The 10,520-nt window shown below is 43.9% G+C and overlaps 1 non-coding gene across 1 annotated transcript; it reads left to right on the forward strand.

Annotated features, from left to right (window-relative positions):
- The first annotated feature begins 381 nt into the window (after positions 1–381).
- Positions 382–487, forward strand: LOC121968829. Its single transcript, XR_006108362.1, has one exon. It is a non-coding gene; the product is annotated as a small nucleolar RNA R71 (small nucleolar RNA).
- The last annotated feature ends 10,033 nt before the right edge of the window (positions 488–10,520 follow it).

A 10,520-nucleotide genomic window follows, 5' to 3' on the forward strand; every position in this document is an offset into this window, starting at 1 on the left:
TCACCATTTTCACTAGATCTTGTATGTGTAGGAGGGGGATCATGTTTGAACGATTTTGAAAATATGCTATCAATCTTTGCCTCCAACTATTTAGACCCCTCATTGTATGACTTGTGAATTTCAAAACTCTTGGATGGTTGAATTACAATTTGTTTGACAGGTACTCTTGCATTTATGGCTCGTACTTCTTGAACTTTTGAGGGAGATTCCATCCAACTTTTGTTCGACCATTCATGGTGGTTCAATGTCACTTGATCAATTAATGTATATGCTTCGTCCACACTCTTGTTCATGAAAGAACCACCAGCCGATGAATCTAACAAACACTTATCTAAGAAAGAAATTCTCCTATGGAATATGTGTAGGGTCAGCCATTTTTCCAAACCATGGTGAGGGCACTGTCTTTGTAGACTCTTGAGTCTATCCCATGCTTCAAATAGTGATTCTCCATCTGCTTGAGCAAAATTTGTGATGCAATTCCTCATATACACTGTTTTACTTACAGGGAAAAAATGATTCAGAAATTGCTGCTCTAATTGTTTCCAACTTGTGATGCTTTGAGGACGGAGAAAATTAAACCAAGTCTTTGCCCGATCTTTAATACCGAAAGGAAATGGCATCAATCGAATTACATTCGCTGAGACACCCTCACAGTTTATCATATCACAAAGCCTCAGGAATTCTTCAAGATGTAAATATGGGTTTCTGATATTTCTCCAAATTTGTGACCTTGCATCATGGTGATTAACTTTGGGTCTACTTCGATATGAGGTTGCACAATTGAAGATAAAAATCTTACAGAAATAGATGTAAAGAAATTCTCTCAAAGTCCTGCTTGACATGTTAGTGCTCATGATATCTAAAAAAGGAATATGAGAAACAAAACAAAAATGAAGAATCAAAGATAAGAAATAAAATTCTATAAGAAAAACAAGAAAGAAAATGCAGAATTTAAATTACGAAAAAGAAAGTGCATAATGGAAACAAGAAAGAAAGGGCAAAGGAAAAAGAAAAATATCTAGAGTAACTCATATGCTAATCAACTAACGTTAATCGAAAACAGTCCCCGACAACGGTGCCAAAAACTTGTTACGAACCGCAAGTGCACGGTTATGTCGTCAGTAATACAAAAGATTATCGATCTCATAGGGACTGTTGATTAAGCACTAGTTAACTATGCACAGTGAATTATCTAGACAATCGAAAATGGTTCACAGACGCTAGAGAGAAAGAAAAGAGAAATGAGAGAGAGTAAAGAGCGTAAGTGAATGAAGGATGATAGATACTAGGATTTGGGTTTTGTTGCGATGCTAGTTAATGTCCCTATTCATTGTTCATCTCCCTAACTCCATGCTTACACTCATGTAGGAGTTCTAACTAGAGTTCGATACAACCCCACGAAGATTACATCGAAGAGTCTACCCAAGTTCTAATGCCATTAAGTAGAAGAGGTAATTTAAGAAGTCCGATTATAGGGCTATCCTTCCGTCACCAGGGCCCTCGGTCCATGTTCCTAGATTACACAAGGCACTTCCTAACGATATATTAATGCAATTAAGTAGAAGAGGTAATTTAGGAAGTTCGATTATAAGGCTATCATTCTATCAATAGGGCTCTTGCTCCACGTTCCTAGATTACACAGATCACTTCCTAACATTAATTTGGGAGAACCCTTCTAAACTCTAATTAATCTTTTTAACAAGGATCAACCTCTATGTTAAGATCTTTTGACTCTAGAAATTGGGTAAGTATCGATGTCGTTTGTCACGAAGGGCATAATATGCCCGGTTGAATGGGTATCCTTCTGTCACAAGGATCCCCTGGTTATCCAATATATTAGCAACCTTAACATAAAGATAAATGCTTTATATCTACATGAATTATCCTCAAACATATTTTGTTAAACACATACAAGGCACAATACACAATAGAATATTATATAAATACTTCATAGAATAGGAAAATGTCTAAATACATAGTTCATACAGCACAACACATCACACCTACTTTCTACATCCTAGATCTGGAGATCTACTCCATTACAAAGGGAATTACAACCAAAGATAATAAGTAAAGCAATCTACAACTCAATACATGGAGATAGAGAGAAGAGAATGCTTATCTTTGAGGCGTAGCGCCCTTGGAAGCGCTCCCTTGCGCTAGAGGAGGACAGATCGGCGAAGATGGAAGATCTAGGACCTCCCCAAAGGGGAGAACCCTTCCCCAAGCAATGGGGAAGAGCCCCAAGGCAAAGATGAGTGAAAAGGGGAGAAAACCCCCTTTTATAGACCAGGGCACAAGCACCACACGACCCGTGACATGGCTGTGTGGACTTCACATGGCCTCCTTCTTATTACTCTTAGCTATGGTGACACGGTCGTGTGGCTCACACGACCGTGTGGCTCACACGACCGTGTGGCTCACACGACCGTGTGGCTCACACAACCATGTTCTGCTTTAGTTTTGGATCGACTACACGGGCTTGTGACTCACATGGCCAAGCTCTTTTTAACCTCTAGAAATGCTGCACGGTCGTGTGGATCTCACACACCCCTTGCATGGCCCTTGGCGTGGCTCTGCATGACTATGTCTCATTGCAACATCTTTTATACTATCAAGATGGGGTTTTCTCTGGTTGAAGCCTTCATCAAAGTTGTAGATCTTGAAGTTATCTACATTGTGATAAAGAACAACCCGTAACTCTAACTGAGCACAAAGTTATGACTATTTTAGTTTCAGTCTGCAGTGCTAAAAATTCCCACATAACCTCTACACGACCCCCACATGGCTTCCACACGGCCGTGTGGTTTTCACACGGCCAAAACATGAAAATACTTAGTTTTCACATGCCTGTGTGAGTTCCACATGACCCAGACACTCTGAAAGCTCTAGATTTCATTTAAGCTCTATTTTTGCTCCAAATTGCATCCTATCAATCAAAACAAGTAAAGAGCAGATCTATGAACATAATACAATGGAAGTATGATATTATAATGAAATAGGGTACAATAAATATATATTATGCTAATGAAATACAAGTAGATGTGCGTCAAAACATGATTAAAAGTGTATATAATCTATGCACATCAAGCGCTGAGCAGGCGACCGGACCTGAGATTAGTTTCAGACCCTGAGATCTAGAGGGGATAGAGATACCCCATGATGATGCACTGATAATTAAGGTTGTTATAGCCAATTAAAATATTTCTTGCACTTTCATTGATATTGGTATCTTTGTTAATATTATCTTTAAACTAGCTTTTCAGCACTTGCAAATAGACTTGAGCGAGCTACAACCTATGGTGACCCCTTTGTATGGGTTCACAGGTAATGATGTTCAGTCGCCTAGCCAAATAAAGCTAGCTATATCTTTAGGGGAAGAGCCCCTAATGAGGATGCGCCGATCGATTTTCATCATCGTGGATGCTCCCTCCGCTTATAATGTCATTTTGGGCCAGCCGCCCTTAAATAAATTTTAGACAGTCGTCTCAACTTTTTACCAAAAGATAAAATTCCCTGTTGATGATCAAGTTGGGAAGGTTAAAGGTGATAAACTTGTAGCACGTAGGTGCTATGTGGAAATAGTGAAGACGGAGGCTAATGCCACCTGAAAAGTTTAAAGGATGGAGGTCAACGTCGTCTAAGAAAAGTTGCTCATTCTAGCATATAAAGAGAAGGAAGAAGTGCAAATACATATCGGTCGGATGGAAGCTACTACCCATATAACAGGTGACTTGGACCCAGAGCTCAAGGTCGATCTAGTGAAATGTCTAACACGTAACAGTGAAGTGTTTGCTTGGATGCCCAGGGAGGTGATGGGCGTGTCTTCGACTGTTGTGGAGAACAAACTCCATGTGTAACGCCCGAAAATTCTCAAACTTGCATTAGAATTATTCTATGTTTTTTCTGGAATTTTTAGATATTTTTCCAGAATTTTCCGAGTAGCGAAAGTAGCAAAAATAATTAGAAGAATAAAAAGGCTTAAGCGGGAATCGAACCCGGGACCTCTCGGGTCCGCTAAACCTTTAGTTAGCCTTAGTAACCGGTGAACCCAGCAGGGCCGTGCTGAAAGGAAAGGAGAATCAAATATATTTATATTAAGTTGGGCCTAGTTAACCACTTAATATAAATTAAAAACTTAAGTTGGTTTGGTTAAAGTTTTGGTTCGGCAACTCTCCCTCTCCAAAACCCTCACGCCGACGCCAACCCTCTTCCCTCTCCTTCTCTCGGCGCCAACACCCAAACAACCTAGGGTTCTCTCCCTAGGGCCCCAAGGTCACTTTCCGGCGACGATTTCAGCACGAGGACGTTCCCCTCCGCGAGTAGAGCACGTGGATGCGAGCGGATCGTCGAGAAGTCGTCTCCACCGGAATTTCTAGCGATTAGATTTGTAGGAAATCTAGCACACAAAGTAAGAAACCCCTCACCTGCAGTATAATAGCTTCCGGTTGAGTTTTTATGCTTTAGTTAGGATGTATGCAGATATTTATTGATATCTAGGGTGTGTTTAACTCTCTTCGCAGATTAGGGATTTAGTTGAGCACCTCTAGATGAGCCGGGCACGTTTTCCCTCTTCAGATAGTAGGTTAGACGTTTTCTGGTGCCTAGAGGTGGTCTTCCTAATAGGGAGAAGAGTTAGAGTATCCTAGGTGTTCGATTAAAGGTCTAGCTCAGTAATAGACAGTTTAATTAACTTATTAAATGCACTAGGAGCATTTAAAACAGCAAATTAGTTTTATTTCAACTTATGTAGGACTACAGTCCAACGGGTGGGCTCCCACAGTAGCCTCTAGGTTCAGACAACCTAGTTCTAGGTTCAGATAACCTAGATTCAGCAAAATAAGTATATAGCATTCAGTATTTTACTTTCAGCAGTGGCACTGTACTGGATTGGATATCCACTGGGCTGGACTCCCATAGTCGTCCCTAGGTTTAGCTAACCTAGTAAACCCTACTAGATTCGGAACTTGCAATCCCGGGTTTAGATAGGGATGCGCGCACAGCAAGTACAGTTGCCAGGGCCCCTCAGCAGCATGTTTAGTATTTTCACTTATTATATGTATAGCTTTTCAAATTCACAATCAGTTATATGAGATCAGCTTAGTTTCAGTTTCAGCTTCAGTTTAGCTCTTCCTTGTTGATACATTATGATAGCTTATGTTCAGCTCTTAATTGCTATGCTTGTATGATCACATGCCATGCCATGTTTAGCCTAGTCAGTATATTTCAAATAGCATGTTTTAAAAACCATATCTGTATCGTATGCATATTTTTGTGAGGTAAATGGTTTCTTACTAAGCTTTTTAGCTTACAGATGCTACTTTTCTTATACTGCAGATACAGGTAAAAGAAAAGTGGACTAGTGGAGGCTGGAGGGCAATGCAGATCAAGATGTGTGTGGAAGGAACCTGGAATAAAAGATCCTCAGGGGTTTTAGCAAGCTTAAATAGTAGAAGTCTTAGTATTTCTTCTTTTATGCAATTTTGAACCTTAGAGTGTTTAAATCATGTGAGATTCATTTAGTTTGTTAGTAATTATGTTAGAATGCTGGTTAATAGTTGTTAGAATGTATTGCCATTGATTTTAGAATTGTTGTGTGAGATTTTGGCATGCCAAAGTGCTGAAATCAGAGTTCCCGGGCGAAATCAGAACTCTGATCGGTCTCCAGACCGATCAGAGCCTGGGCCGTGCCACTGGATCGGTCAGCCGACCGATCCAGATAGATACAGTATGCTACTGTATCCTCCTGGATCGGTCTGACCGACCGATCCAGCCACACCTGGATCGGTCAGTCGACCGATCCAGACATACCTGGATCGGTCTGACCGACCGATCCAGCCACACCTGGATTGGTCAGCCGACCGATCCAGCCACACCTGGATTGGTCAGCCGACCGATCCAGTTGGGAACAGAAACTTCCCCAGCTTCGATCGATCTGTAGATCGATTAGCAGGCCGGTAGGTAGTTGGGAAGTTAGTTTCTAGTCCCTAGCTCAGTTGGGATGTTCAGTTTCCCCTCCTTAGCATATGTACACCAGCAAAGAAGGTCTTTAGACCTTTCTTATCAGTTGTATCGGTCATTAGTAGAGTAAAATTTTAATTAGCCCAGCTTTCCGCACAGCATATAGACAGCAGGAATTGTAGCGACCGGCCTTACAGCCAGTACCCAGAAGGTGGGTCGTTACAGAGTGGTATCAGAGCAGTGTTCCATACTTCCTACACACACATCAGCATTGAACCTACAGCTTCCAAGTAAGATTACCGCTACTTAATTTATGTTCCTTGTTTTGTTATTACAGTTCATGTTTATATGCCTACTGCTTGTTAGTATGTGATAGTTTTTAAACATGATATCAGTAGTTATATAACTGCGATTACATTAGTTATGTTATGTTCTCTATGTCTTTAGAAATGGCACGAGTACGCCCAGCTAGAAGGGCACTAGCTACTGAGCCCCAACAAGAGGCAGGCAGTTCAGTGCCTCCTCCCGACCTTACAGCATTAGTAGCTCAGTTACAGCAGCAGCTAGCTGAACAGCGACAGGAAATAGCCACCTCTGACGACTCCAGAAGTCTTAGAGGTTCCACCAGCCCAGCCTACAGCGCCAGCGTCAGCACCAGTACCAGCACCAGCAGCTAAGCCAAGAAAGGAAGCCTATCTGATCCAGTGGCAGCGAGTCAAGCCAGAGAACTTCTCAGGCACTAGTGAACCATGGGATGCACAAGCCTGGTTCAAAACACTGGAGAGCACGATGGAGCTTCTGGACTGGCCAGAACACGAGAAGGTGAAGTGTGCCTCCTTCTGCCTGACAGGAGACACACGCATGTGGTGGGAAAGAATCAGAACGAAGCGCCCAGTAAACCAGATGTTATGGGCTGACTTTGAGAAGGATTTCTTCGAGGAGTTCTTTCACATACGGGTCACAAACCGCCACTACGACGAGTTCACTGAGTTTCGTCAGGGCAACCTTTCAGTTGAGGAAGCCGTGAAGAAATTCAACAGGTTGGCTCGTCTATGCCCAGAGCTAGTCAGCACAGAGAAGGAACGAATCCGGTTGATGCTCAAGATGCTGAGGCCAGAGATAGCAGTGAACGTGGCTGGTGGCATACATAGGCCACAAACCACAGAGGAGTTAGTGAGCAGTGCCTTGACCACAGAGCATTACCAGAACAGCATAAAGCAGCAGAAGCAAGTCTCCTCAGAGTCCAAAGGCCAAGGAAACCCTCACACTCAAAAACAGCAAGGCCACAGCTCTAACTGGAAAGGGAACTCCAACAGCAAGCGCAAATCAGGGAGTGACCCAAAAGGAGGACCATCTAGCAAGCGACCCAGTTATCCAAAGTGTGCTACTTGTGGGAAATTTCACCCAGGGGTTTGTCGCAAGGGCACACGAGGATGCTTTGAATGTGGACAAGAAGGGAACATGGCCAAGTAGTGCCCGAACAAGACCGGTCTTCCTCAGCCACAGCAGATTCAGTATGCAGTTACATCAGATGCAGCCGCTCTAGAAGGTCCACTTATCAGCCAGGCAGATTAGAAGCCCCTCCAGTGATGGCGAATGCGAGGATCTACTCACTCACCGAGAGGACGAGCCAATGCCTCGACAAAGGGTCACAGTCGATTAGCATTTTTCAAGATAGTGCTACGCTCTATTTGACATCGGGCAACCCATTCATATATAGCCGTGGTGTTCTCCGAAAATTAGAAATACCCTCGAGGTACTCAGTGGTTTTGATGGCACTACCTTCGGAGAGATCATGGCATCCACGCATCGCTCGAGCAAGGCCGATCATTATAGCGACATGGAACTCTTTTGTGATCCGATCCGCTGAAATGATCGACACGACGTCATCCTTGGAATGGATTTCCGATCGACACGGTGCTTCCATAGAGTGCCGTAAATAGAAAGTCGATTCCAACCCGAGGCAAAACCTCGAGTACATCGGAGAACCAAAGAGAAAAAGCCAGAAAATTTCTCTCAGCTATAAAGGCACAGAAGTTGATGGATTCGGGTTGTACGGGGTACCTAGCACATGTAGTCAATACCAGCCAGAACAAGGACCAACAGCTAGCAGGGGTCCAAGTTGTATGTGACTACCCAGCAGTCTTCCCTAAGAAGTTACCAGGCCTAGCACCAGTCAGGGAGATTGAATTTGAGATAGAGCTCTTCCCCGGCACCAATCCTATTTCCAAAGCGTCATATCGCATGGCTCCAGCAGAACTGAAGGAACTTCAGGAGCAACTACAGGAGCTGCTTGACAAGGGCTTCATGCGCCCTAGTCACTCACCATGGGGAGCGCCTGTACTATTCGTGAAGAAGAAGGATGGAAGCATGCGGCTATGCATAGACTACAGAGCACTGAATCAGGTCACGATCAAGAACAGGTATCCTCTTCCCAGAATAGATGACCTGTTCGACCAGTTAAAGGGAGCAGCAGTGTTCTCTAAGATTGACCTCAGATCAGGATATCACCAAGTCAGAGTCAAGGAGGGTGATATACCCAAGACAGCATTCAGAACCAGATACGGACACTACGAGTTCGTAGTCATGCCCTTTGGCGTGACCAATGCTCCAGCTACATTCATGGATCTCATGAACAGGGTATTCAGGAAGTATTTAGATAAGTTTGTTATTGTGTTTATTGATGACATTCTTATCTACTCAGGAACTCAGGAAGAACATGCAGAGCACCTGAAGATAGTACTACAGGCACTTCAGCAGAATCAGCTATATGCCAAGTTCACGAAATGTGAATTCTGGCTTGATCAGGTGTCTTTCCTAGGTCACATCATCTCGAGGGATGGTGTCATGGTAGCCCCCAGCAAAATAGAAGCAGTAAGTAACTAGAAAAGACCGAGGAACGCCAGTGAAATCAGAAGCTTTCTGGGATTAGCAGGTTATTACAGAAAGTTTGTAAAGGACTTCTCCAGGATAGCCTCCCCACTGACAGCTCTTACCAGAAAGAACAGGAAATTTCAGTGGACAGAGGACTGTGAGAACAGCTTCAGTGAGCTAAAAAGGAGATTGACCAGTGCTCCCATTTTGGCTCTACCAGACAACACCAGCAGCTTTGACATCTATAGTGATGCCTCCAAGTTGGGACTAGGAGCAGTACTGATGCAAAACGGCAAGGTGATCGCCTATGCCTCCAGACAACTCAAGGATTATGAGAAGAACTACCCTACTCATGACCTTGAGCTTGCAGCAGTAGTGTTCGCTCTCAAAATTTGGAGACATTACTTATATGGAGCTCAGTGCAGAGTGTATACAGATCATCAGAGTCTGAAGTACTTCTTCACTCAGAAGGATCTGAACATGCGACAGCGCAGATGGCTTGAGCTGGTCAAAGACTACGATATAGACATCCTCTACCATCCAGGGAAAGCCAATAAGGTAGCCGACACACTCAGCAGAAAATCCAGTGCTACCTTATTATCTCTTACAGCCATGTCACCGCCCCTACAGAAGAAGATCGTGGATTTCGGTCTCGAACTCATCGTTGGACAGCTCTCTACTATGACCTTAGAGTCTACCTTGCTTGGTGATGTTCAGTCAGCTCAGGAGCAGGACCCTGGAATTCAAAAAATCAAGCAAGGGCTAGCAGAATCAGAAGGTAGAGAATTCAGAGTGTCCGATAGCGGGGTGTTGTACTTTGGTGATAGACTCTGTGTTCCAAATCAGGAGGAGCTACGGAGACAGATTTTAGATGAGGCTCACAAGACTCCCTATGCGATGCATCCAGGTTCCACCAAAATGTATCAAGACCTGAAGAACCATTTTTGGTAGCCCGGGATGAAGCGAGACATCGCCAGATATGTTAGCATCTGCCTCACCTGTCAGAGGGTCAAGGCAGAACATCAGCGACCAGGAGGAGTTCTGCAGCCTATACAGATTCCAGAATGGAAGTGGGAGGATATCTCTATGGACTTCATAATGGGACTGCCCAGAACCACGAGTGGTTTTGACGCCATCTGGGTAGTAGTCGACAGGTTGACTAAATCAGCCCACTTCTTAGCTATCAAGATATCCTACTCCATGGAGAAGCTAGCTCAGTTATATCTCCAGGAGATTGTCAGACTTCATGGAGTCCCACTAACCATCATTTCAGACAGAGACAGCAGATTGACATCACACTTCTGGGAGTGTGTACAGTCAGCGTTGGGCACTAAGTTAAAGTTCAGCACCAGACAGATGGTCAGACGGAGCGAGTAAATCAGGTACTCGAAGATATGCTCCGAGCGTGTGCCCTAAACTTCAATGGAAGTTGGTGCAAATATCTGAGTTTAGCAGAATTTGCATACAACAACAGCTATCAGGCCACTATCGGCATGGCACCTTACGAGGCTCTCTATGGGCGGAGGTGTAGATCTCCAATCTGCTGGTATGAGAGTGGCGAACAGAAAGAGCTAGAACTTCAGACAGATCTAGTGGCAGATATCACAGCAGCCATACAGCAGATCCGCCAGAGGATAGAGACAACTCAGAGCCGCCAGAAGAGCTATGCTGATACGCGGCGCAGA

The sequence above is a fragment of the Zingiber officinale genome, chromosome 3B (genome assembly GCF_018446385.1).
Source record: "Zingiber officinale cultivar Zhangliang chromosome 3B, Zo_v1.1, whole genome shotgun sequence".
NCBI classification, from domain to species: domain Eukaryota; kingdom Viridiplantae; phylum Streptophyta; class Magnoliopsida; order Zingiberales; family Zingiberaceae; genus Zingiber; species Zingiber officinale.